Raw genomic sequence first — 26,003 nt, 5'->3', positions numbered from 1 at the left:
TATATATATACTGTCTACAAGAGACCCACTTCAGACCTAGGGACACATACAGACTGAAAGTGAGGGGATGGAAAAAGATATATCATGCAAATAGAAATCAAAAGAAAGCTGGAGTAGCAATACTCATATCAGATAAAATAGACTTTAAAATAAAGAATGTTACAAGAGACAAGGAAGGACACTACATAATGATCAAGGGATCAATCCAAAAAGAAGATATAACAATTATAAATATATATGCACCCAACATAGGAACACCTCAATACATAAGGCAACTGTTAACAGCTATAAAAGAGGAAAACGACAGTGACACAATAATAGTGGGGGACTTTAACACCTCACTTACACCAATGCACAGATCATCCAAACAGAAAATTAATAAGGAAACACAAGCTTTAAATGACAGAATAAACCAGATAGATTTAATTGATATTTATAGGACATTCCATCCAAAAACAGCAGATTACACTTTCTTCTCAAGTGTGCACGGAACATTCTCCAGGATAGATCATATCTTGGGTCACAAATCAAGCCTCAGTAAATTTAAGAAAATTGAAATCATATCAAGCATCTTTTCTGACCACAACACTATGAGATTAGAAATGAATTACAGGGAAAAAAACGTAAAAAACACAAACACATGGAGTCTAAACAATACGTTACTAAATAACCAAGAGATCACTGAGGAAATCAAAGAGGAAATCAAAAAATACCTAGAGACAAATGACAACGAAAACACGACGATCCAAAACCTATGGGATGCAGCAAAAGCAGTTCTAAGAGGGAAGTGTATAGCTATACAAGCCTACCTCAAGAAACAAGAAAAATCTCAAATAAACAATCTAACCTTACACCTAAAGATACTAGAGAAAGAAGAACAAACAAAACCCAAAGTTAGCAGAAGGCAAGAAATCATAAAGACCAGAGCAGAAATAAATAAAATAGAACAAAGAAAACAAGAGCAAAGATTAATAAAACTAAAAGCTGGTTCTTTGAGAAGATAAACAAAATTGATAAACCATTAGCCAGACTCATCAAGAAAAAGAGGGAGAGGATTCAAATCAATAAAATTAGAAATGAAAAAGGAGAAGTTACATCAGACACCGCAGAAATACAAAGCATCCTAGGAGACTACTACAAGCAACTCTATGCCAATAAAATGGACAACCTGGAAGAAATGGGCAAATTCTTAGAAAGGTAAAGCCTCCCAAGACTGAACCAGGAAGAAATAGAAAATATGAACAGACCAATTACAAGTAATAAAATTGAAACTGTGATTAAAAATCTTCCAACAAACAAAAGCCCAGGACCAGATGGCTTCACAGGTGAATTCTATCAAACATTTAGAGAAGAGCTAACACCTATCCTTCTCAAACTCTTCCAAAAAATTGCAGAGGAAGGAACACTCCCAAACTCATTCTATGAGGCCACCATCACCCTGATACCAAAAACAGACAAAGATACTACAAAAAAAGAAAATCACAGACCAATATCACTGATGAATATAGATGCAAAAATCCTCAACAAAATACTAGCAAACAGAATCCAACAACACATTAAAAGGATCATACACCATGATCAAGTGGGATTTACCCCAGAGGTGCAAGGGTTCTTTAATATACGCAAATCAATCAATGTGATACACCATATTAACAAATTGACGAAGAAAAACCATATGATCATCTCAATAGATGCAGAAAAAGCTTTTGACAAAATTCAACACCCATTTATGACAAAAACTCTCCAGAATGTGGGCACAGAGGGAACCTCCCTCAACATAATAAAGGCCATAAACGACAAACCCACAGCAAACATCATTCTCAATGGTGAAAAACTGAAAACATTTCCTCTAAGATCAGGTACAAGACAAGGATGTCCACGCTCACCACTATTATTCAACATAGTTTTGGAAGTCCTAGCCATGGCACTCAGAGAAGAAAAAGAAATAAAAGGAATACAAATTGGAAAAGAAGTAAAACTGTCACTGTTTGCAGGTGACATGATACTGTACATAGAGAATCCTAAAGATGCTATCAGTAAACTACTAGAGCTAATCAATGAATTTGGTAAAGTAGCAGGATACAAAATTAATGCACAGAAATCTCTTGCATTCCTATACACTAATGATGAAAAATCTGAAAGAGAAATTAAGGAAACACTCCCATTTACCACTGCAACGAAAAGAATAAAATACCTAGGAATAAACCTACCTAGGGAGACAAAAGACCTGTATGCAGAAAACTATAAGACACTGATGAAAGAAATTGAAGATGATACCAACAGATGGAGAGATATACCATGTTCTTGGACTGGAAGAATCAATATTGTGAAAATGACTATACTACCCAAAGCAATCTACAGATTCAATGCAATCTCTATCAAATTACCAATGGCATTTTTTACGGAACTAGAACAAAAAATCTTAAAATTTGTATGGAGACACGAAAGACCCCGAATAGCCAAAGCAGTCTTGAGGGAAAAAACGGAGCTGGAGGAATCAGACTCCCTGACTTCAGACTATACTACAAAGCTACAGTAATCAAGACAATATGGTACTGGCACAAAAACAGAAACATAGATCAATGGAACAAGATAGAAAGCCCAGAGATAAACCCACACACCTATGGCCAACTAGTCTATGACAAAGGAGGCAAGGATATACAATGGAGAAAAGACAGTCTCTTCAATAAGTGGTGCTGGGAAAACTGGACAGCTACATGTAAAAGAATGAAATTAGAACACTCCCTAACACCATACACAAAAATAAACTCAAAATGGATTAAAGACCTAAATGTAAGTCTGGACACTACAAAACTCTTAGAGGAAAACATAGGAAGAACATTCTTTGACATAAATCACAGCAAGATATATTTTGATCCACCTCCTAGAGTAATGGAAATAAAAAGAAAAATAAACAAATGGGACCTAATGAAACTTAAAAGCTTTTGCACAGCAAAGGAAACCATAAACAAAATGAAAAGACAACCCTCAGAATGGGAGAAAATATCTGAAAATGAATCAATGGACAAAGGATTAATCTCCAAAATATATAAACAGCTCATGCAGCTCAATATTAAAGAAACAAACAACCCAATCCAAAAACGGGCAGAAGACCTAAATAGACATTTCTCCAAAGAAGACATACAGATGGCCAAGAAGCACATGAAAAGCTGCTCAACATCACTAATTAGTAGAGAAATGCAAATCAAAACTACAATGAGGTATCACCTCACACCAGTTAGAATGGGCATCATCAGAAAATCTACAAACAACAAATGCTGGAGAGGGTGTGGAGAAAAGGGAACCCTCTTGCACTGTTGGTGGGAAGGTAAATTGATACAGCCACTATGGAGAACAGTATGGAGGTGCCTTAAAAAAATAAAAATAGAATTGACCCAGCGATATGACCCAGCAATCCCACTACTGGGCATATACCCAGAGAAAACCATAATTCAAAAAGACACATGCACCCCAATGTTCATTGCAGCACTATTTACAATAGCCAGGTCATGGAAGCAACCTAAATGCCCATCAACAGACGAATGGATAAAGAAGATGTGGTACATATATACAATGGAATATTACTCAGCCATAAAAAGGAACAAAATTGGGTCATTTGTAGAGACGTAGATGGATCTAGAGACTGTCATACAGAGCAAAGTAAGTCAGAAAGAGAAAACAAATATCGTATATTAATGCGTATATGTGGAACCTAGAAAAATGGTACAGATGAACCGGTTTGCAGGACAGAAATTAAGACACAGATGTAGAGAACAAACGTATGGACACCAAGGGGGGAAAGCAGTGGGGGGGGGGGGGGTGGTGGGATGAATTGGGAGATTGGGATTGACATGTATACAGTGATGTGTACAAAATGGATGACTAATAAGAACCTGCTGTATAAAAAAATTAATTAAATTTAAAAAAAAAGAGTGTGTGTGCGTATACATTCTAGTATAAGTATGATGCTATCATTCACCAATGTGAATTTTGAAGCCCACTCCCCTTCCCCAATAATAGTGATGGATCTTCCTGTATTAGTCCATGGTGTCTCTCTGAGCCTTCCCTAGTGAACACTTTGCATTTGTGAGATTATTTGCCCCTTGAGTCTGGAGTAAACACCAATTTGGATCACGCTGGCACCTGATCTATGGACTCAGCCTCATTTGACCATACTTCCATCAACTGAGCCCACTCAAGTGTCCATATTTATTACAAAACAAGATTTTAAATTTAGTGATTACTAAGCGACCCTCAAATTTTGGTAAAACATACAGATTTAAACCTAATAAGGTCATCATTGTATATTAGGAATCACTCACACTAAAGTCATAAAGTCACTGGCTTATGCACTCCAATGTTTTTTCAAAATACATTTTAATCCAGTTGTGGTCACTGCCTTTCTAAGGGTGTGTTATAGTCTACTTCCCTTTGAATACCTTAATGCCTACACTGCTGAGAGATGGGAATACATCTCAGGATATTTTACTTTTACCTCCTCACAATCATAGTACTGAGTGTAAATATACCCAATGCTCAACAAATAAAAAAGAAATTGAATCCTAAAATGCGTTAAGTTTGCAGGGTTAGTGCACTCTATGGTGAAATAAGTCTTATCTTTGTACTTTATTATTTACATAAATATCTAGGAAACCCCTACTGCTTCATTGTAGGTACTGTTATGGAAGCGGGGTCAACAATAAAGACATGGTGCCCATTCATTTGGAGCACTCAATACACAAATCCACAAATCCACAAAATACCCGCATGCTGTAATAAGCACTATGGAGGAAAAAAACAAGGAAGCAAGACAGAAACTAACAGATAACAGCTTACTTTTGAAAAGGTGATCAAGAATGATCTCTGTGAGGCAGAGACCTTTGAGCTGAAGTTTAAAGTTTGCAAAGGAGCTAGGCATTTAAAGAGAGGAAGGAATAGTCCAGGCACTGGGAACACTTGAAAAGGCCTTAGGGAGTGAAATTGTTTCATGTGTTTCAGGTACTAAAAGACCATGGTGGGGACTTCTCTGGTAGCACAGTTGTTAAGAATCCGCCTGCCAATGCAGAGGACACGGGTTCGAGCCCTGGTCCTGGAAGATCCCACATGCTGCGGAGCAACTAAGCCTGTGCACCACAACTACCAAGCCTGCGCTCTAGAGCCCACGAGCCACAACTACTGAGCCCACGTGCCACAACTACTGAAGCCTGCGTGCCTAGAGCCCGTGCTCTGCAACAAGAGAAGCCCCTGCAATGAGAAGCCCACGCACTGCAATGAAGAGCAGCCCCCACTCATCACAACTAGAGAAAGCTCGCGTGCAGCAATGAAGACACAACGCAGCCAAAAATAAATAAATAAATTAAAAAAAAAAAAAAAAAAGACCAGGGTGGCTGGAGTATATAAATTAGTGGGAGATGCACTCAGGGAGATTGTAGTGGAGGGCCAGATCAGAGAGTGAGCTGTAGGCTACCAGAAGGAATTTGCTATTGATCGTTTTGTGTTTCTGCATTTATTCCTTTTTTCTATGTAGTTATGAGCCACTGAATGTTCTTAAGGAGAGGCATAATGGCATTGCTTTGTATGGAGAGTGAATCACAAGGGAGCGAACTATGGAGGTAGGTTAATGTGAAGGCTGTAGCAGGAATCCAGGAAAATTATGATGATGCCACTAATTTGGTGGCAGGGTAGGTATAGAAAACAGAGTGGAAGAGGTACAGCTGAGAAATATAATTGAATAGAGATGCGTTTGGGAGATAAGATTGAGAGATCTAAATATGGACTGATTAGGGATAAAATGCCATGATGAGGAAGAGAAAGCAATCAACACTTGGTGGATGGTAGAACCATTAATCCAGATGACAAAGACTGGGGAAAAGGATCTGAGACAAGAGTTTTAGGGAAAATCATGAATTATTACCACTATGACGTTAAGAATGACCCATTCATATTAATAAACTTTAAGTTCCTCTACAGGGTTAGAAAAATAACATATAATTCTTCGCAGTACTTCACACTCTTTCACATATCTAACAGGAATAGATATTAGGTAAATATTAATTTTTATTATTCATGAAAAATGCAAGATTCTGTTTTTTCCTTGCCACAGAGAAAGTTGGTTGGTCACATTAAATAAGGTGAATGGGACCCCAATGATTCCACCTCTGAATTTCTTACTTTTTCTTTGCTGCCAGAAGTCTCCTCAGCAACAGGTAGCAAAAACACAGAAGCACAACCACAGGAGGGCTCCCATGATTATCTCCTGGTCCTAAGAGTCACAGAGGCAGGAGGATGCTCTTGGCAGAGAGCCAGACCTGACTCATCTTTCTTCCACAGAAGCATCAGGTACCCTGTAAGCCCTGCCCTGCACCATAGGAATCATGGCAAACCATATACCCGGCTTTTATAAGAATATATCACGGTGTCCCACGATTGCACAATGGTTCACATTCAAAAGGGGACCTCTAAATAAAGAGGTACTTTAAACATCTACAAAATACAAAAACGTACCTTAAGCAAAACTACTGTCGGTTGCCTGATACAGGGCACATCCTTCGTTATATCAAATGCCATATTTTGTCTAGCATTTTGTTGTAAATAAGCTGTTCTATCAATCGTGATCATGCCACACGTAGGGCTCAAATAAGACTAGCTTTCAAATAATTAATAAAATTTTTTAAAGACCCTACTTAACATAGTTTCTAAAAAAGTGAATTCTAGTTTAAATTGTTTTAAATGATGGAAAAATAAGTTAAAGACTTTTCAATAAAATGGACTGTTTAATAATTGGACTTAGTTTGCAGATTATATATAGATAGGTTTTATTGACATTAAAGCAAAAATCATGAATATATATTTTAAATTACCAAAGAAAGACAATACCTTTCTCCTGCCCATAGAAAAGGAGAAATAGAAAAGAACATTGTGTTTCTGAAAAAACCCTGAACCTTCTAGCATTGACTTCACACTCAACAACTGAAAATCCATCATTCTTTTAAAAGCCTATGTTGATTTGGTCTTTATCTTATTGAAGTGAGCTTTTTAAAACCTCCCCTAAGCTTCTCTCACATAAAAATTGCTGTTAGCTTCAGAGGAGATATAAATTATTTTGAATGCTGCAACTGTAATAAAAAACACTAAAATAATGAGAAATATGTTTGCTGTAATCACAAAAGTTGGCACTGAAGTTTCCAGTATGTTAATCTCGCTTTAATCTTTTGTCTTTAACAGAAGTGACGAAAAGAACTATTTTCTTCTAAAACTAAATGACGGTTTCAGCTGAAGTCGATAAAAAGTTAAAATGATTCTGAATCTCATCTGAATTTCACTATAAAGTGCACATTCGTTTGAAAAAAAAAAAAACTGCGTCGAGAAATGGGCCTAAGCAGTCCCGTCAATCATTTGTGTTTGTGTGCTCCGAAGGAGTCCGGCGCATCCTCGCCGTCTCCACAGGTAGTGTCAGCTCTGTTGGTTCTGCACGCTCACCTTTGCAGATGGGAAAAAGAACACAAGCTTTTTTCTCGTAAAGAATACGACCTACCCCTTGAACCGAAACCCATCCAACGACTCAGCTAGCGTAGACAGAAAGAAATAATAGTAAACCATGAGGTACAGCTGCCTTGCCTTTCCACATTTTCAGAACCTGACAGCAGATCCACACCGTCAAAACTGGCAAAGGACCGGGTGCCTTTCCAGCTCCTCTTTGTCCAGTCGCTGGCACCTCCTCGCCTAACTTCTCCCCTCTCTACTTTCCAGGTGGCGTTAACCCCGGGCGGCCAAAGCCCGAGAGATGTGAAATCAGGCACAGGTGGGTGTGGCGGTCGAGGCGAGCACCGGCGAGAGACTGGCGGCTTCCCTCCCCGCCATACCGGAGGAGCAAGAGAAAAGACACTTACTTGCAACCTTGCCCGCCGACCATGCTCACCCAGTGCGCCCGCAGAGTCTGGCGCCGGGTAGGGGGCGGGCTTCAGGGACCCCTCCTCGCTCCCGGCCTCTCTCCCGCGGCGTCCCCTCCGCTGCTGCTGCCGCTCCCTCTTTCTCTGGGTTCCTGTTGCTCAGCGGGCGCCTGCCACTACCCGCCGCTGGCACCCAGCCCCAGCCGGCCGAGCCCGCGGAATTGGAAACCAGATACCCGACGCTGCAGTGCGGGCGAGAGCCAGCCCGGACACTGCGCCCCTCCTTCCGGGGCGCGCCCAGGGAAGCAGCGGCCCCGCCCCGGTTCTCCGGCCCCTCCTCGCTCCCCGCCCTTTCCCCACCCTCGCTCCCCGCCGCCCTCCACTCCCGCAGGGGGCGCGGGGCGGGGACCCAGCCGGCGAGGTATTGGAGATGCTGCAGTCTCTCCACTGTGCGCTAGTAGAAGGCAGAGGAGGGGATGGCAAGACCGCGCACCCTCACCTACCACATTGGGTGGGGCGCGCGCGCGCGTGTGTGTGTGCGCGTGTGTGTCCAGGAGCCAGAAGAGCCCTTCCCTTACCTCACTCCGCCCCCATCACCCCTTCCTCCCTTCCTGCTCAGCAGAATCTGCTGAGATTTCCGAGAAGTCACTTACTGCGGCTTGACTGGGAGCTGGAGAGAACTACGGGCAGAGGATGTGGGGACCGATGGCAAAGGCCCAGTCATTGCCTCCTGGGCCCTGGGCTCCGAGGATTCAATACTGGGAATCGGTTCCTTCCCTGGGACTTTGCCCATGGAGGCTGGGTTGGTGGCGCGCAAGACCTGTCTCTAGGCTGCGATTTTTCTTTTTTTATGATAGATCGATCGGGTTGCCAAGTCTTCCAGGGAAGCAAAGAATGCATTTTCTTTCAAAGGCGGAGAGAGGATCCCAAGTCGCCGTGGGTGGAGAGGGGGACCTGGGGCAGAGGGGACCTGCCTTCCCGGACGTGGGACCCGCTCATCTGGTTACACCATCAGTCATATAGGTTCTGAATTTCAGAGCTGGGTAGGAGCGACTGTGAAAAGAAATCTTTATAAATCATTTTGTGCGATGTGTGTGCACGTGCGCGTGTTTTCTACAGCAGCCTGCTGGGAGGAAAGCGATGAAAACAGGATAGAATTATCTTTCTCAAAGAGAAACAGGAAGTTTCCACCAAGGGGAAAAATCGAAGGATTAAGACATTGAGGCAGGGTAGATTTCCGGATCCCGGCCTTATAAAATGGACAGATCACTTAGCTGTATAAATATGAATGATGGGCATTTGCAGCTATAGTGTAATTTGCTTCCACTCCTATTATGGAAATGATACTTAGTGGTAAACACAGAGGATTCCAAGTCCCAGGGTTTACCTTTCTGGGCCGCTTACTGAGCTTCTGAGGTTTGCCCTGGGGCTTTGGACCTTACATTCTTGATTTGTAAGATGTGCTATTGAAGGAAGGAAACTGTCAGTTTCTGAGGCTTTCCACTGAAGAGTGAACTGGGTCACTGGGGCCTAATTCTCAATGCCATGTCATGGCCAAGTCACTTTCTCTTCCTTCATTGTTTGCAGACATAGGAAGAAGAATTAACTGTACTAAGAGAGACAGCCTTTTTTATTAGATGCAGTAAAGCCACTGTCTTTTCTTACCACCTTGAAGTGGAGTCTCCCTTCAACTAAATTGTCTGATGCACAGTCACTGAGATGTAAGATGAGCTCAATCAACCCTTTCTCTTACAGCTCTCTGACATCTGATCTCCATTTCATTAGGGAATAATCCATATGACATTCAGAATAATTAGAACCCACAGAATTTCAAATCCATGTTATTTTTTCCTTAAGAAGATAAATTAGAACATTAAGGCTCTAGCTGATTAAGACAAAGAAAAAATGATCAATGCCTCTGAAATTATAAAATTTATTAATATGATTAACACAGATTTGATCAAATTCCAAAATACTCAAAATTAAAGAAGCAATCAAGAACAAACCAAAGTACCATATTATAAAATACAGTATAGAGTGAGTTTATTGGATTTGTTATTCCTAGAGATGATGAAAAATGAAGACAAAAATAGAGTCAAGATGAATTGATAAATGATGGCACCATATGGAATTATAGGAAATTAGCGTCACTTTTGGTGGTTGATATCATGTAGGACTACCCAGAAAACTTCACTTGGGATAGTGATGAGATACTAGGCTGGGTGATCCATTGGTTTGATGAAGTGTAGCAGGTTTTCTTAATGACCAAAATTTTTTCCCACCTGTGTGGTAGGAAAGGGATTTGGTATCCTTCTCCCCCTGCCACTAAGAAAATAATAAATAATATACACCATGCTTTGCCACTCTAAAAATCTGTTCAATATACCTAGGTTCTTATTAGGGGGTCTTCAAAAATAAAACCTCCTTGGTTTGTCTGAGGGGTCCCTGGTGGGATTTTACCTGTGAATTCATTGGCAAAGCATGGTGTATATTATTCATTATTTTTCTAATTCTCTTTCATCTCCCAACTATTTATTTACCATCCATCTGTTTAGTTTATGTACCATTTTCAGTCCTGCAAGAATTTGTAATCTGTTGCCTTTAGTCTATGCTGTCTGTGTTTTATTGCTCTTTTGGCAGTGCTGGGATTTTTTGTCTCTGTTTAAATTCAGAAAAAGACTATCTGAGTCTCCTATTGAATATTACACTAAATACCCCTAAGAATTCACCAAACACTAAGTGATGGTGTCACATGTAGACATAAGTAGATAGTGCCATTGAGAAGGTTAAAGGGTAGGCTTGAATTATGGGAGGCAGAGAAGAACCCAACTGAGCCAGCCAACAACCAATAAATTCTTGGACTATTCACAACTGATATTCTATAATTTGGGTAGAAAAAAGTAGGGATGTTTATACTTTGAAATTGACTAATATTATACTTCAAAACCAGAACAAGAATGAAGAATTTTGTTTTACTTGGTAGTAACATAGAAATCCACACATCTATCTTTTCCACAATTGCCACTCCAATTTTCAAAACTACAGAAGTTTCTGGAAAAGAGGTAGATAGGCAGTAATATGAGACAATAAACTAAGCGATACAGTACTGGCAGAGTTTTTCTCATTAAATAGGATTAGAAATATATATTTATCTTCTAACATCTGCTACATGGCAATATTCTAATTTGAGAAAAAACAATTACACTTGTGAAAATGGAAGAATACAGCTATAAGTTTTTGTGTATACATAGCTAAAATGTAGAGTTCAGGACTTCCCTGGTGGCACAGTGGATAAGACTCCATGCTCCCAATGCAGGGGTCCTGGGTTTGATCCCTGATCAGGGAACTAGCCCCCACATGTATGCCACAACTAAGAGTCCGCATGCCACTACTAAGGAGCCCATGTGCTGCAACTAAGGAGCCCTGGAGCCGTAACTAAGGAGCCTGTGAGCCACAACTAAGGAACCCACCTGCCACAACTAAGACCTGGTGCAACCAAATAAATAAATAAATATTTTTTTTAAAAGTAGGGTTCAGGGACTTCCCTGGTTGCTCAGTGGTTAAGAATCCGCCTGCCAATGCAGGGCACACGGGTTCGAGCCCTGGTCTGGGAAGATCCCACATGCCACAGAGCAACTAAGCCCGTGCGTCGCAACTACTGAGCCTGCGCTCTAGAGCCCGCGAGCCACAACTACTGAGCCCGTGTGCCACAACTACTGAAGCCTGCGCGCCCTTGAGCCCGTGCTCCACAACAAGAGAAGCCACCGCAATGAGAAGCCTGCGCACCACAACGAAGAGCAGCCCCCGCTCCCCACAACTAGAGAAAGCCCACGTGCAGCAACAAAGACCCAATGCAACCAAAAATAAATAAATAAATTAATTAATTAAAAAAAAAGAAAAGTAGGGTTCAAAAGTAGAGTTTCAAAGTAGGATTAAAAAGAACTAGAACTATAATTAAAACATGGAGCAATAAACAAGGAAGATTATCAGACGTAAGCTGAAGTGATAAGATGGACAAATTATGCATAATGAAACAACAGAAGAAAAGCAGTTTCCTAAAAATGTATCAACATCAGAGTGTTTGCTGATCAAATTTGACATGGTCTTGGCCTTTGTGCCAGTAAACTCATGTAAAGAAAAATAAATGTGTTTTGTTTTGCATGTAGGAGATGCTCAGTAAATATATTGATTGATCAGTTATTCATGAAGAATTCCTCTCACAAGGTCAAACAGCCCATTGATGGGTCTTTTACCAGAACAACACTTTTGCTGATGATGTGCTTTCTTTGAAATGGTTCTTGATCAAAACCACTGTTATCCAAGTCCCCTTCTTGCAGAAGCCTTAAAGTAGACAAGGTTACACAATATATGAAACCTTTGCTTTTAGACATTGGGGCAACATGATATACAAAACTGTGAACCCTGAGAGAAAGGAAATAAACCAGGTGAGTTGGTGATTGTCCCAGCTTACTACATGAAATTGGTTTTCAGACTGAAGCAAAGAAAGAGGAAAACCCCAAAAGAGCTCCACAACCTCCCTGAGTTGAGAAGACAGAAACAGAGTTTAAGAGGCTGAGGCAGCTGGAATCTGTGGGCTAGAGAACCAGAGAGAAGGGAACTGCATAGAGAGTATGCCAGGGACCTGCAGAGGAGACCCTCATCTTTTTTGGTTGATCCTGATGTGCCATTGTGTGAGAACAGACATACCTAAGACCAGGGAAAGAACTAATGGCAAGCAGCATGTCAAAAAATTCCTGGACCTCACGCAGGGCTAGAAACTGTATTCCCCCCAACCAAAGTGGAAAGATCTTGTCACATGTGAGATATTGGTAGAATCCTTAAAAGGATATTGTCTTAGTAGTGGGGCTAAATTAACTTTAAAGTTGCTCTGGATTTACGGCAACAAAGCTTAAAAGCAAGACAAAAGAATCCAACCGGTTTCAACTTGCTTAAATGCTAACCAGAATAAAATTCAACACTTTCTGAAGGATCTAACAACATAAAATTATCACTGATTGGCATCCATTTTTGAAAAATTACCACACTTGCAAAGAAGAAGGAAAATATGAACTATAGCCAGCAGAAAAGTCAATTAAAGGTCATTTCTGGGAACAGACCCAGAAATGGCAAAGATGGTGGAATTAACAGATTAGGACAATAGATTGCATATTATGTGTGCTTTGAATGCCCAAGACAGTAGAGAAAAATCTGAGCACGATGAAGAGAGGGAAATAGAAGATATAAAAAAACCCAAAATTGAACTTCTAAATGTGAAAAATACAGTATAAGAAATGAAAATCCATGGTATTTAAAAGTAATACTCACTTGGAAGAATATTTAAGGAATATATATGTATATGCAAAATAGAAAAGTAATGACTCCTGTAATCCTGAATTTCATGTACGAACTGTTTTAACAGGTTGACCACTGTCTTTCCAGACTTTTATTTGTCTGTGTAAACAAATATAATATTATTTGAAACAATAAAATAGTAATGCATAATTTTTTGCCATTATAATAATTCAAAGTTGTGACCATATTTAACTTCACAATAAGTATTTTAATATTTTAGATTTACCTAACATATTATATTCATATTTATATTTATTAAGTTCACTCTCAAGGTTTAGAAATTTTTGTCCATTAAAGATATATAAAACAGGCCCTGAAGATAGTTCCAAAAGAAAAATTTAAAAATATTTCAGCAATTATCATTAGTGAAATCAAGATGTAACTTCCCAAGCTGCTACTTTAAAGGCGGTAACAGCTATTTAAATGTATTAACTCTGGTATCTTTACTAAATTGAAACTTCCATTATGCAACATAAAATGGAGTTTATGTAACTGGAGTTTATATAGGCATTTTCTTGGTGGTTGTTTTGATTGCTGTCAGAAGTAGACTGTTGGCAAATTTGAATGTGTAGTCTAGGATGTGGTAATAACTGAATTTTGCCAGAGTAGGAGATGTTAAAGCAAAGATGGGATGGCGTATTTGAGAAAGAAGAAACAATGGAATTAATGTTCCCAGTTTGTGGATCAGAAGTTCTGAGTGATTTAGAAAGACCTAAGAGAGGGGTCAGCCTGGGGAGGTCTCCAGGAGCCCAGCATTCAAAGGGTCTGAGATACATTTGTAAGGACTTGTTTGCTATTTATAGACCCCATGTTCTAAGCACTAAGTTTGTTGTTTAAAGATTCCCACACTGCAACTTTTTATCATGTAAATATTAATTAGTTAAGGTTTATCTTTGAAATCACAGATTTTCAAATGATCAGATTATCATTGTAGTGGGGAGTTTTGACAATTAAAAAAAAGGTTTACTTTGTTGTGTTTTAAGCAATTCAGTAAATAGACTCAAATTTTCTAGCAGTGAGGAAAGATCAAAAAAAAAAAAAAAAAAGAAAAAGGAAACCAGATTTTCTTTAAAACCGAATGTATTTGTGTTATGATGACTAGGATATGGTAAATTTTAAATTTGAATCCTGTTTAAGCAATGTCTAAAATAGCTACCTATTCCAAAAATATTTTGGGAGTGCATCATTATGTGAAATGTAGTGAAGATAGACTGAATGGTAAATAAAACTATGTTTTTTAAAATGGTCAGTATATTTTTATTAAAAAATTCAGGAAAGTAGTTAGGTTTCACACTTAAAATTATTTTTGTCCTTGCCAGTGAGATTAATAACACTTGTTTACTTTTTAATATGTAATAGACATTGTTTTTAAAACTCTACTTGTTTAACCCATTTAACCCATACAACAACTCTTGGAAGTAAGTAGTATTATCATCCCCATTTTTGCAGGTAAGAACATTTAAATGTGAGAGGTTAATCAACTTTCCCAAGGTCACCCAGCTAATATGTGGAAGGGCCAAGGTGTCAGCCTAGGTAAACAGGCTCTGGAGTCTGTGCTTAAGCACCAAGAGATACTAACCCCACAGGGAAATGGCTATTCTATGTCTTATAAAGACAGTATACACATTAAGAAAAATTGGCCAGGCTACATTATAATTATGAATTGAAAATAAAGTTGGTAATTGTAATGTAGAAGAACAATATAAACATAAAGTAAATCTCTCAGTAGTTCATTTATTTACAAATAAACATGTTAACTGATATCAAACAAGTCAGAGAAGTTCAATTGCCTTGTATTATAGTGGAGAGAATACAGAAACCATTTCCTGACCTACCAATTACGACAGTGTCGTTCATTGCACAAGTCTCCTAATCTCTGTGTATTTCACTTTTCTCCTCTGTAAATAGGAAGGTTTGTACTAAATTATTTTTAAGGTCCTTTCTTCGCTAACCTTTTAGATTTGTTTCTTTTAAATGAATATGCGTAGTTTTTCTAAGTCAAATTTAAATCGAATATTCTTTCATTGAAACGTGTTACCTACTGGGGAATTGTTGTTTGTAAGCAGCATGTATTCAGTATTCATATTTTCTCTATGATGGCCACTTTTGGGAGATGTTATCAAAATGGCTAATAAGTGTCTATTGTTACAAGTTAAGAGAAATAATCAAATGAGAATTAATTGAATAAAAGCCATAGACTCAAATGTGAAGTTATCCTTACAGCACTGGATTATGACTCTTTCCTTCAGAGGTACCTCAGTCAAATTCTAGCACCCTGCATACAGTGGACATTCTGTATATACTGTTAATTTGCATACACAAACTGTTTCCTCCTCACGCATTCATTTTGATAAATGCTATATCTACTGCCACCTGGTGTTCAAAATATGTCAAATGTTTTAGAAAGTCATAAAAATCTTTTACACTGTTTTCTTTTTCTTCTATTTTTGTTTTACTTTATATTTTTAGGGAAGTTCTGGGTTTACAACAAACCTGAAAGGGAGGTACAGAGCTTTCTCATATACCCCCTGCCCCCATGCATGCCCAGCCTCCCCCATTATCAACATCACTTACTCGAATGGTTTATTTTTTACCAAGGATGAACCTACGTTAATGCATCATAATCTCTCAAAGTCCATAGTTTACCTTAGAGTTCACTCTTGGTGTTGTACATTCTATGGGATATTGGACAATTGTATAATTACATATGTCCATCATTAAAATATCTTACAGAGTATTTTCACTGCCCTAAAATTTTTCTATGCTCTGCTTCTTCATCTCTTCCCTCTCTCCCTCCGCCCTTGGCAACCATTGATCTTTTTATGGTCTCCATAGTTTTGCCTTTTCCAGAATGTCATACAGTTTGAATCATACAGTATTATGTACCTTTTCAGATTGGTTCTTTCACTTAATGATATGCATTTAAATTTTCTCCATGTCTTTCCATGGCTTGATAGCTCATTTCTTTTCAGCACTGAGTAATATTCCATTGTGTGGATGTACCTTGGTCTATTTATCTATTCATCTGCTGAAAGATATCTTGGTTGCTTCCAAGTTTTGGCAATTATTAGTAAAGCTGCTATAATGTCTGTGTGCAGGCTTTTGTGTGAACATAACTTTTCAGCTCTTGTGGGTAAATATCAAGGAGGACAATTGCTCAATCATATGCTAAGAGTAAGTGTTGTTTTGTAAGAAACTGCCAAACTGTCTTCCAAAGTGGTTGTACCATTTTGCATTTCCACCAGCAATGAATGAGAGTTCCTGTTGTTCCACATCCTCATTAGCATTTGGTGTGGTCAGTATTACAGATTTTAGCCTTAATAGGTGTGTAGTGATATCTCATTGTTATATTAATTTGCATTTTCCTGGTGCCATATTATGTAGAGCATCTTTTCATATTCTTATTAGACATCTGTATATCTTCTTCAGTGAGGTAGCTGTTAAGGTCTTCGGCTCATTTTTAAATAGGGTTGTTTGTTTTCTAACTGTTGCATTTTAAAAGTTCTTTGTGTATTTTGGATAACAGTCCTTTATCAGATAGGTCTTTTGCAAATATTTTCTCCCACTCTGTACTTATCTTCTAATTCTCTTGATATTATCTTTGGCAGAGTAGAAGTTTTTACTTTTAATGAAGTCCAGCTTATCAATTCTTTTTTTTCAAGGACTGTGTCTTTGATGTTGTATCCAAAAAGACATCACCATACCCAAGGTCATCTGGGTTTTCTCCTATGTTATCTTCTAAAAGTTTTATAATTTTGCATTTTACATTTAAGTCTGTAATCAACTTTGAGTTAATTTTTGTGAAGGGTGTAAGGTCTGTGTCTAGATTCATTTTTTTGCCTGTGAATGATCAGTTATTCCAGCATTGTCTGTTGAAGAGATTACCTTTTTTTTTTTTTAAACATCTTTATTGGAGTATAGTTGCTTTACAATGGTGTGTTAGTTTCTGCTTTATAACAAAGTGAATCAGCTATACATATACATATATCCCCATATCTCCTCCCTCTTGCGTCTCCCTCCCACCCTCCCTATCCCATCCCTCTAGGTGGTCACAAAGCACGGAGCTGATCTCCCTGTGCTATGCGGCTGCTTCCCACTAGCTATCTGTTTTACATTTGGTAGTGTATATATGTCCGTGCCACTCTCTCACTTCATCCCAGCTTACCCTTCCCCCTCCCCGTGTCCTGAACTCCATTCTCTACGTCTGCATTTTTATTCCTGTCCTGCCCTTAGGTTTTTCAGAACCTTTTTTTTTTTAGATTCCATATATATGTGTCAGCATATGGTATTTGCTTTTCTCTTTCTGACTTACTTCACTCTGTATGACAGACTCTAGGTCCATCCACCTCACGAAAAATAACTCAATTTCATTTCTTTTTATGGCTGAGTAATATTCTATTGTATACTTAAAACAAAACAGAGGGCTAGTAGAAATAGGTATAGAAATTAGGATATTTAAGAAAATTCTCTTTCTGAAAATTTAAATGTAATTAAAATTTTTATGAAGCATAATTTAATTTAAAAATATAATACCTCAAATAAAATTTATTTGAATTTATGAACAACTTATTTTTACTTCTTTCATCATAATAAAATAGGTTGGAGGAAATTCAAGGTATGGTGGTTAGAGTTACCAGGTAAAATCACTGGCTGGGCAGGAAGCCAAGGAGTAGAGCAGGGAAAGGCCTCTTAGCACTGCTTGTGTAGGGGTGAGAGAAGAAGGAAAGGTTATAGTATCAGTGGGGGACACATACTCTTCAGAGGAGATGTGCCTACAGCTCTTCAGGAAAGTCTGTTTAATTCCAGGGCCTTGGTTGTCTTCTAAGGCCTGAACCTATCTTAAACTGGATTACTCCCAAGTGTGGCAAGGCTTTGAATAATCCCTAATAGACTTCTAAATAGATCTCAAACTTGAATACTACTCCTAATATCTCCTCTCATTTTTCCTACTTTCACTAGTATATGCTCTTGAAGGAAAGGAGAAAAGAAAGAGAAAGGTAATGCTAAGTAAAGGCAGATGGTGGGAGGCATCTGGCAATGACCTTTGCCTTTTTCGATGAAATGCAAAAACATTAATAACAAGAGTACTATTCCAGAATGTCGTATCTTTGCTTCTGGGTTGGCTTTGAATGCCTTTTGTTCACAAAGAAATAATCAAAGAAATTCTAATACATGCTGACAAAAGAAGCGGTCAATGGAAAATATTGGAGATTTGGTGGTCTCTTGGAAAGTAGGAGCTGTTTGTTCTAAGCAAAGGAGAAAGGAAAGAAGCATAGAGCAAACATTTTTATCCTGATATTCCTTCTTTCCTTCCTTCCTTCTTTCCTTTCTTTTCTTTTTCTTTCCTTTCCTTCCTTCCTTCATTTCTTTTTTTGAGGAAAGTTTATGCCAAATCCTCTAAAATTTATTTATTTCCATTACTATTCCCAGTCTCTTAACTTGAGTGGCATGAACTTCCATCTGGGTTATCAAAACAGTGTCCACATTGTTTGTCAGCTTCAACGTCACCAATTCTAACCAATTCTCTACACTCCCTATTTAATGAGTGGCCTTCAGGATGGAGGTCAAATTCCTTAACTTAGGCTTTACCTCTAGCAGGAAGGCTTTTGCTCTTGTGCTTCCCTCTGATGGAGCACCTTGTCCCAGCACCTGTGCTTAACTCGCTCCTATCATTCTGCAGATCTTAGACGTCACATTCTCTAAGCCCTGCTTGCCAGCTAAGTGTGGGTTAAATTCCCCTCCTCCCTACTTCCATTACGCACTGAACTTCCCTTATCAAAACATTTATCACATTTTATTGTAATTGTTTGTTTGGGTGCCAGCAAATGCTTCCCAACAAAGTGATGCTTTAGCTGGACCTGGGAGGCCGTTCATGAATTAGTCAGGTGGATGGGGTTGAGAATAAAGACCTTCCAGGGAGAGGGACTATCCCTGCACAACTGCAGATGACTTCAGTCTCAGTTTGAATGAAGTTCAGGAAGCACTGGGGAAAACGAGAGTACATAAGCCAAGAGAGAAGGAGGCATGCGGTCACAAAAGGTCTTGAATATACAGAGATAAATTGTCTGGACTTAATCCAGAAGGGTGACATTTTAAATGTTTTGAAAATATGAATTACCACCATCGTATTTGCTTTTCATCAGCATCATTTCTATTGAAAAATAAAAATACACATTACTCTGGCAACACGGGGAAGGGTGGCTTGAACAATAATACAGGAGAGAAAAAATAAAGACCTAAAGAAATGAATGAAGTAAAAATGGAGCAGTATAGCCAGAACTGATAGGGTTTTGTTTTGTTTTTTTCTTTAAGTAGAATTTTTTTTTTTTTAATGTATTTATTGAATTCAGGTAGGAGAATGGATAGCGGTACTTAGGACAGATGAAAAGTTTTTGACATGGGTGACCACAAATGATAATGACAATTTTATTAACAAACCTCCACTGCTTCCAAAAGAGTTACTATTATAAGAGAAACAGACTAATATGGGAAGCTGATGAGTAAGGATTTATACACATTGAGTTTGAGATGCTGGGGGACATCCAAGTGGAAGTGTTTTGGAAGAAATCTGGATGTGTGGACTCAGTGTCATTTTTAAAAATTCCAGATATGATATTTAAAACCTGTATTTTAACACCAAAGGAGTATACAGAACATAAGCTCAGAATAAAGTTATGTTCTTGACCGGAAAAAATCTTTTCTGTTTACATATATACATATATATATGTGTGTGTGTGTGTGTGTGTATGTATATCATTTTCTAAATTAGATATATAAATATGTTCTCTGACCCCATCACAATTAAACTGGAAATCATAAATGAGTATATGGAAAATCCTCCAAATTTTTGAAAATTGAAAGCCACACCTAAATACTCCATGGATCAAAGAAAAAATCAAAAGAGAAGGATGAAGTAAATCTGCCTCTATTTGGAGACAAAAACATTGTGTACATTAAAAAATCCCATGGATTTTTTAAAAAATAATTTTTAGAAAGCTATTACACCAAGTAGAATTTAGAAAGATGCACAATATCAATAAACAAAATCAAATAGGGTTTCTCTGTAATATTAATTAATTTTTTGCATATTGCTTTTAAGTAAACAATACCATATGCAAAAGCATGAAAATCTGAAGTACTTAGGGATAAATTTAATAAAGTATATGCAACACCTATTTGTATCTCCATATTTAAACTGGGTTTGGTAATTTTTAAATTCTATTTGACATGTTTGTCTTTCAAGTGGAGTGTTTATATCATTTACACTTTATGTAATTATTGATATGGTTGAATTTATATCAATGATATTGCTATCTTACTATGTTTTCTATTTGTTCCATCTTTTGTTTGTTTGTGTTTGTCCTTCAAGTTTTCATTCTTTTAAAAAATTATTTTAGTACTTTGAAAGTTTCCATTTGTCCCCTCTTTTGGCGTATTAACCTTCTCTTTGTTTCATATTTTTAAACGGTTATTCTACAATTTAGAATGTGCTTCTTTAACTTATCACAGTCTAACTTCAAATAATATACCACTTCATGTATACAGTATAACACCTATTCCAAAATACTTTTATTTCTTCAATCTTGTCCTTTTTGCTGTGTTAGGCATTTTTTATACATGTTTACAAACAAATTATAAAAAACATACATTATTATCTTGCTTTATACAGTCAACTTAAAAATATTAAAGATGAGAAAATATGTCTTTCATATTTATCCACATGTTTACAGTTTCTAGTGCTTTTCATTCCATTGTTTAAATCCACATTTCAATCTGATATCATTTGCTTTCCACCTGAAGAACTTCCTTTGACCTTGTAGTGCAGCAACACTGGTGATAAGTTTTCTTACCTTTTGTTTGTGTTAAAAAGTATTTGTTTCGGCAAGATTACACATATATAAGATTGTTAGATATTGGCCCATAGGTTACTGAGACTCTGTAATTTTTTTTCCTCTCTAAATTTGCATAGTTTTTATTCCACATTTTCAAGTTCATTGATCTTTTCTACTGCAGTTTCTAATCTGCAGTTAAACCCATCTGGTTTATTTTTCATTCCAGATGATTTTTGTTCATCCCTAGGACTTCTATTAGGATAATTGTTTATAATTTTAATTTCTCTCCTTATTACTTCATGTGTTCCTTTATAACCTTGTCCATGGTTATAATATTCAGAATAGCTATTTTAATATCCTGTTCTGCTTATTTCGTAATTAATACCGTAACTGAATCTGTTTCTTTTTACTTCTGCTTAAGAGCCACATTTTCCTGCTTATTCCACTTTCTGAAAGTTTTGATTGGTTACTGGACATTGTAAATTTTATAGTACTGAGTGCTGCATTTTACTGTATTCCTTAAGTATGGCATGCACTTAAATTCCTTTCAGATTTGTTTAGCCTTTTTGAGGCTTGTGTTAAAGTGTATTTAAGTCAGGACTGGAGCAGCCTTTGATGGAGGGCAGAGATCCTGAAACTTAGTTTTCTCAGGACCCATTCTGTCAGATTTCATAATCTTGTGCTGACTACTGTTCAATGTCTAAAAATATTTGTTTCATACATTTTGTCAAGTTTTCTAGTTATTTACAGTGAGACGGCAATTCCCACATCAATCTTTTGTGAATGTAGGCAGGAGATCCTGTCTTTAATTTTAAGTAACCTTAAATAAAGCCCTCTTCCCCAATGATTGCACCTCATATTAATGACAGCTTAGAATTTGATTTTTTCTCTCCCACATTAGCATACTTAATTTTCATGCATTAAATCAACACAGATATCTTGAAGTAACTAAGATATGGAGAACATAACCATAACAGAGTAACGATAGAAACAAAACTTCCTACCACAGTCAGCAACATAGACTCTCCGGACTGCCTAGATGAATTACTCTACTTTACAATTTCAAACAGAAAAAGTTAATCATATACAGTTAACCTTATATAGGACTCAACTGATAACATAAGAGCCACTGAGATAAAACAATATAAAGAAAAACAAAACATGCAGAAATTATTTGAGTGCAGTCTTACAAATACCTATAAATGCTTACTATAATAATAATAATTTATAGTCTAGTTAGGATAGTATAACACATTTCCATCTTCTTGTTAAAGAAGATTTGTGTAAAAGAGTAGAGAGCCTTATATTTGTAGTGTATGACTTGGCCATGGGGGCCATCCTCCCTCGCTCCACCAAGAGCAGCAATCAACTTCAGCCAATTGTGTTGATAATTCTGGCAAATTGAGGTGAATGCACAAAGGCTGTTATATTGTAGGTTTAACACATAGTCTCTGATTGGGCAAAAAAAAAAAAAAGTGCTCACTATTTTTTTCATCTAAAATAATAAAAAGGTAATGTGATCATATTAGAGATTAATCATGGTTGTTCCAGGAAGGTGTTTAGAGCCTCCTGACATTTCTTGTCATTGGTGTTAAGAAAATGGACTAGAGTGGATTCATATCCTACAAGCTGTTCCATTGGTAGCACATCAGCACTTCATGCTGCCTCACGAGCACTTACCCAGTTACAAGGTGACCTCATGACAAGCTGCTTTTGCTTCTTACATACTCTGCAGTGGATGAACTGTTCTGGATTTTCATACTTGCGGTTTTAAAATATTTTATATTTCTGTTCAGCACTACAATTCTGATCATTGCTACAATTTGCGTGGGTTTTCAGTAGAAAACAATGCAGGTCAATGCAAGCTAATGCACATGCAATCGATGTCTTGAAAGCTTTTAATCATACTTTCTTCCTGTACGGATCAATCGTTAATGAAGGTATCCAATTACCTTCCTTGGAGTGTGTTTGGGAATAGCATTAAGTGAAGAGATCTTGATGTGACTACCTGTTTATAACTGTGCATTATTCATGAGACTTTTCCTGTGTGTATCAAATGCTGCAGCAGCAGAGATCCTCAGCAGACCTTGGCTGGTTTTTCTTGGGTTGCACTGCAGTAGAATCTTTGTGCGCACTGGAAGGGTGCAGTGCTTTCTTCTGCAGAAAGCAAGGTGAGGACACGGAAATACATTTAATAATTTAAGGTTCAGGAGAAAAACAGACATCTTAGAGATGATTCTTAGTCACTCTTTGGGATGTAAAAGAAAATAAATCAACACATCTCCTTTAATCAATCTGATGCTACTACTGCAGAGTCTTGTTTGTCCTAAATATGTCAGTGCTTCTCCTTGATCTAAAAAAGCTTTGCTCAGTTGAGAGAACGAATACTTTCCTTCACCAGAACTGTCAAGCATGGTTGATAGAACAATTCGAAAGAAATAATTATTCAGCAAAAAAAAAAAAGATAGCTCTTTCATGTCCTGAAACAGTATGATGTACCCAATGATCGAAAAGCACTATTTTATGAGATTATGATAGTTTCCTTCCAATTCACTTGTTTAGGATTATTGGAGAGAATCCTAAGCAAAAAGTGAAAGTCAGTGTAGGGTTGGAAACTACTGCCCGTAATACCCATATGGCTAACAAAGAGCCAATTATAATGGGATATTATATTAGAGTGCTATGCTCTCTACTGCACTACTGTATAACAATTTTTCAGTTTTAAGCTCTAGAGAATATGATTCTGCTATAATGGTGTGATTTTTTTTTTTAAAGATTTGGACCTTTGCCTGGAAATTTTGGAAAGAGGTTTGGGTCATCCCTCAGGGTTCATATTTTTCTTCATAGTTTAGGTAAAGGAGACACAATGTGATCTGACTGTTCCCTACTTTAATCATAAAATATGATTATACTTTAATCATAAAGTATGATTATCTGAACCAGACCCTTCTAACTTATTGCTTAGCATTCATTGATTGTTGGCCTCCCTTGTTTCATAACAGATGCCCTGCCTCTTCATCCATGTTCTGGTCAGTGGAAAGAAAGTTAAAAAGGATAGAATTTAGTTACATGGACAGCCTTAATTGAAAAAAAAAAAAAAAAAGGTTATAAAGTATAGTATTTATTCCAGAAGGCCATGTTATCTAGCTAAGAATCAGGAATGCTATTACCACCTAAGGATGGGAGAACAAGTTTGGGGGAACAAAGAGTCTTTGTAACATACTAAGAGTCTGCTTAACGGAACTTCTTATTGAACAGTTTTCACTGTCGTGCCTTGAATTTTCTGTAGTTTTCTCATCAGGATGAGAGTATGGTGCCCATTTGGAAAGGAGGCTGCTATCTCTGTTTCTGTTGGAGGGACTGGAAGCTTGGAGAGAATTCAGACAGTATTCTTGGTGATGGATTTTCAAGTGCTCAGGCTGGGTTGTGGCAGCAAAGATGTGATTTTCTGAGCAGAAGAACTTCAAGTAATTGGGAGTTGAAGCAAGAGAGGAAGAAGAATTGGGCTGAAACTTGTGAAAATACTGTTTTTCCTAATTGTGTTCATACTGCTAGTGTGTGATCAAAGGCCAGATCAAGTCCTATGGTGATAATCAATTTAGTAGCTGTGGTACATTTACTTCCATTAGTAATCTGAGTTGCAGCATATATCACCTTTAATTATTTTTATGTCATTTTATTAATGGTCTGTTGCCCCACCTAGATGTCAACTTCTTGAGGTCAGAGAGTCTGAATTTTACTTGGTTTCTGTACCTAAATATACTACTTGGAAATAAGAACAGACTGGTTTCTTGGCATATATGAGACAGTCTATGCTACAAGAATTTTAACACAAAAAGAAAATGAGATTCTATTTTGCATATTTTCAGATATTATTTGATATCAGTTCAGATTTTTTTTCACCCTTTAACCTTTGTTTCTGCCCTCTCTCAATTTCCACACATTTAGGAAGAGAACTGATTTGTTCTTTCTAAACCCAGCCAATTATATGTCAAGGCAGAAAAGACAAATAGCTTCTAAGTACTCTGGACTTTGCTTTTGAAAAGCCTAGATCTTTAGGAAAACTTATAGGTTTTAGGTAAGTTTCAGATAGAAACAAAACATCTTGAAAAAGCACAGGGGAAAGGTGAATTTCCTTTCTTCAGACTAGAAAAAAAGATTCTCCCAGACTGAAAACAGGAGTGCTTCTTTCAAAGTGGGGCCACCAGGGAGGTGAAAAGATCTAAACAATTCACTCTACAGGTCTCACCACATAGGTCACTTCTTCCCAAACTTTGCTTGCCCAGCCCTTCTATATCCAAGTTTCCTCTCCTATCTCCCATGTTCTCAGAGCCATATAGTTTCTCTACTGTTCTGAGCAGTCAATTCAGCTGTGGTTCCAAGCTTGTTAACACTCAGCAAAATACAAGTATCATAGTATGTACTCTTCCTTCCTTCCTTCTTTCCTTCCTCTCTCCCTCCCTCCCTCCCTCCTTTCCTTCTTTTCTTCCTTCCATTTTTCCTTCCTTTACTTTTTCAAAAAAATAAAGTTAAATTAAAAAAATTTTAAAAAAGAGAGAGAATAAGATTTCAGCTTACTTTGAGGTCAATTATTACAGGAGGTAGAATTTGAGTTCTTTCAGTTTCAAGAACTATAAAAGGGGGCTTCCCTGGTGGCGCAGTGGTTGAGAGTCTGCCTGCCGGTGCAGGGGACGCGGGTTCGAGCCCTGGTCTGGGAGGATCCCACATGCCGCGGAGCAACTAAGCCCGTGAGCCACAATTACTGAGCCTGCGCATCTGGAGCTTGTGCTCCGCAACAAGAGAGGCCGCGATAGTGAGAGGCCCGCGCATCGCGATGAAGAGTGGCCCCCGCTCGCCGCAACTAGAGAAAGCCCTCGCACAGAAACGAAGACCTAACTCAGCCATAAATAAATAAATAAACATTAATTAA

The 26,003-nt window shown here is 37.8% G+C and overlaps 1 protein-coding gene across 1 annotated transcript in view; it reads right to left on the bottom strand.

The window, feature by feature from the left end:
* SCN9A (sodium voltage-gated channel alpha subunit 9) overlaps window positions 1-8,078 on the bottom strand; it is a 150,089-nt gene extending 142,011 nt beyond the window's left edge. The window contains exon 1 of the mRNA XM_068544959.1: window positions 7,890-8,078. The gene's annotated coding sequence lies outside the window, so the exon portion shown is untranslated. The remainder of the gene's footprint in view (window positions 1-7,889) is intronic.
* Window positions 8,079-26,003: the final 17,925 nt, after the last annotated feature.

This window comes from Eschrichtius robustus, chromosome 5 (assembly GCF_028021215.1).
Source record: "Eschrichtius robustus isolate mEscRob2 chromosome 5, mEscRob2.pri, whole genome shotgun sequence".
Taxonomy (NCBI): domain Eukaryota; kingdom Metazoa; phylum Chordata; class Mammalia; order Artiodactyla; family Eschrichtiidae; genus Eschrichtius; species Eschrichtius robustus.
This window is presented reverse-complemented; position numbering and strand designations above follow the sequence as displayed.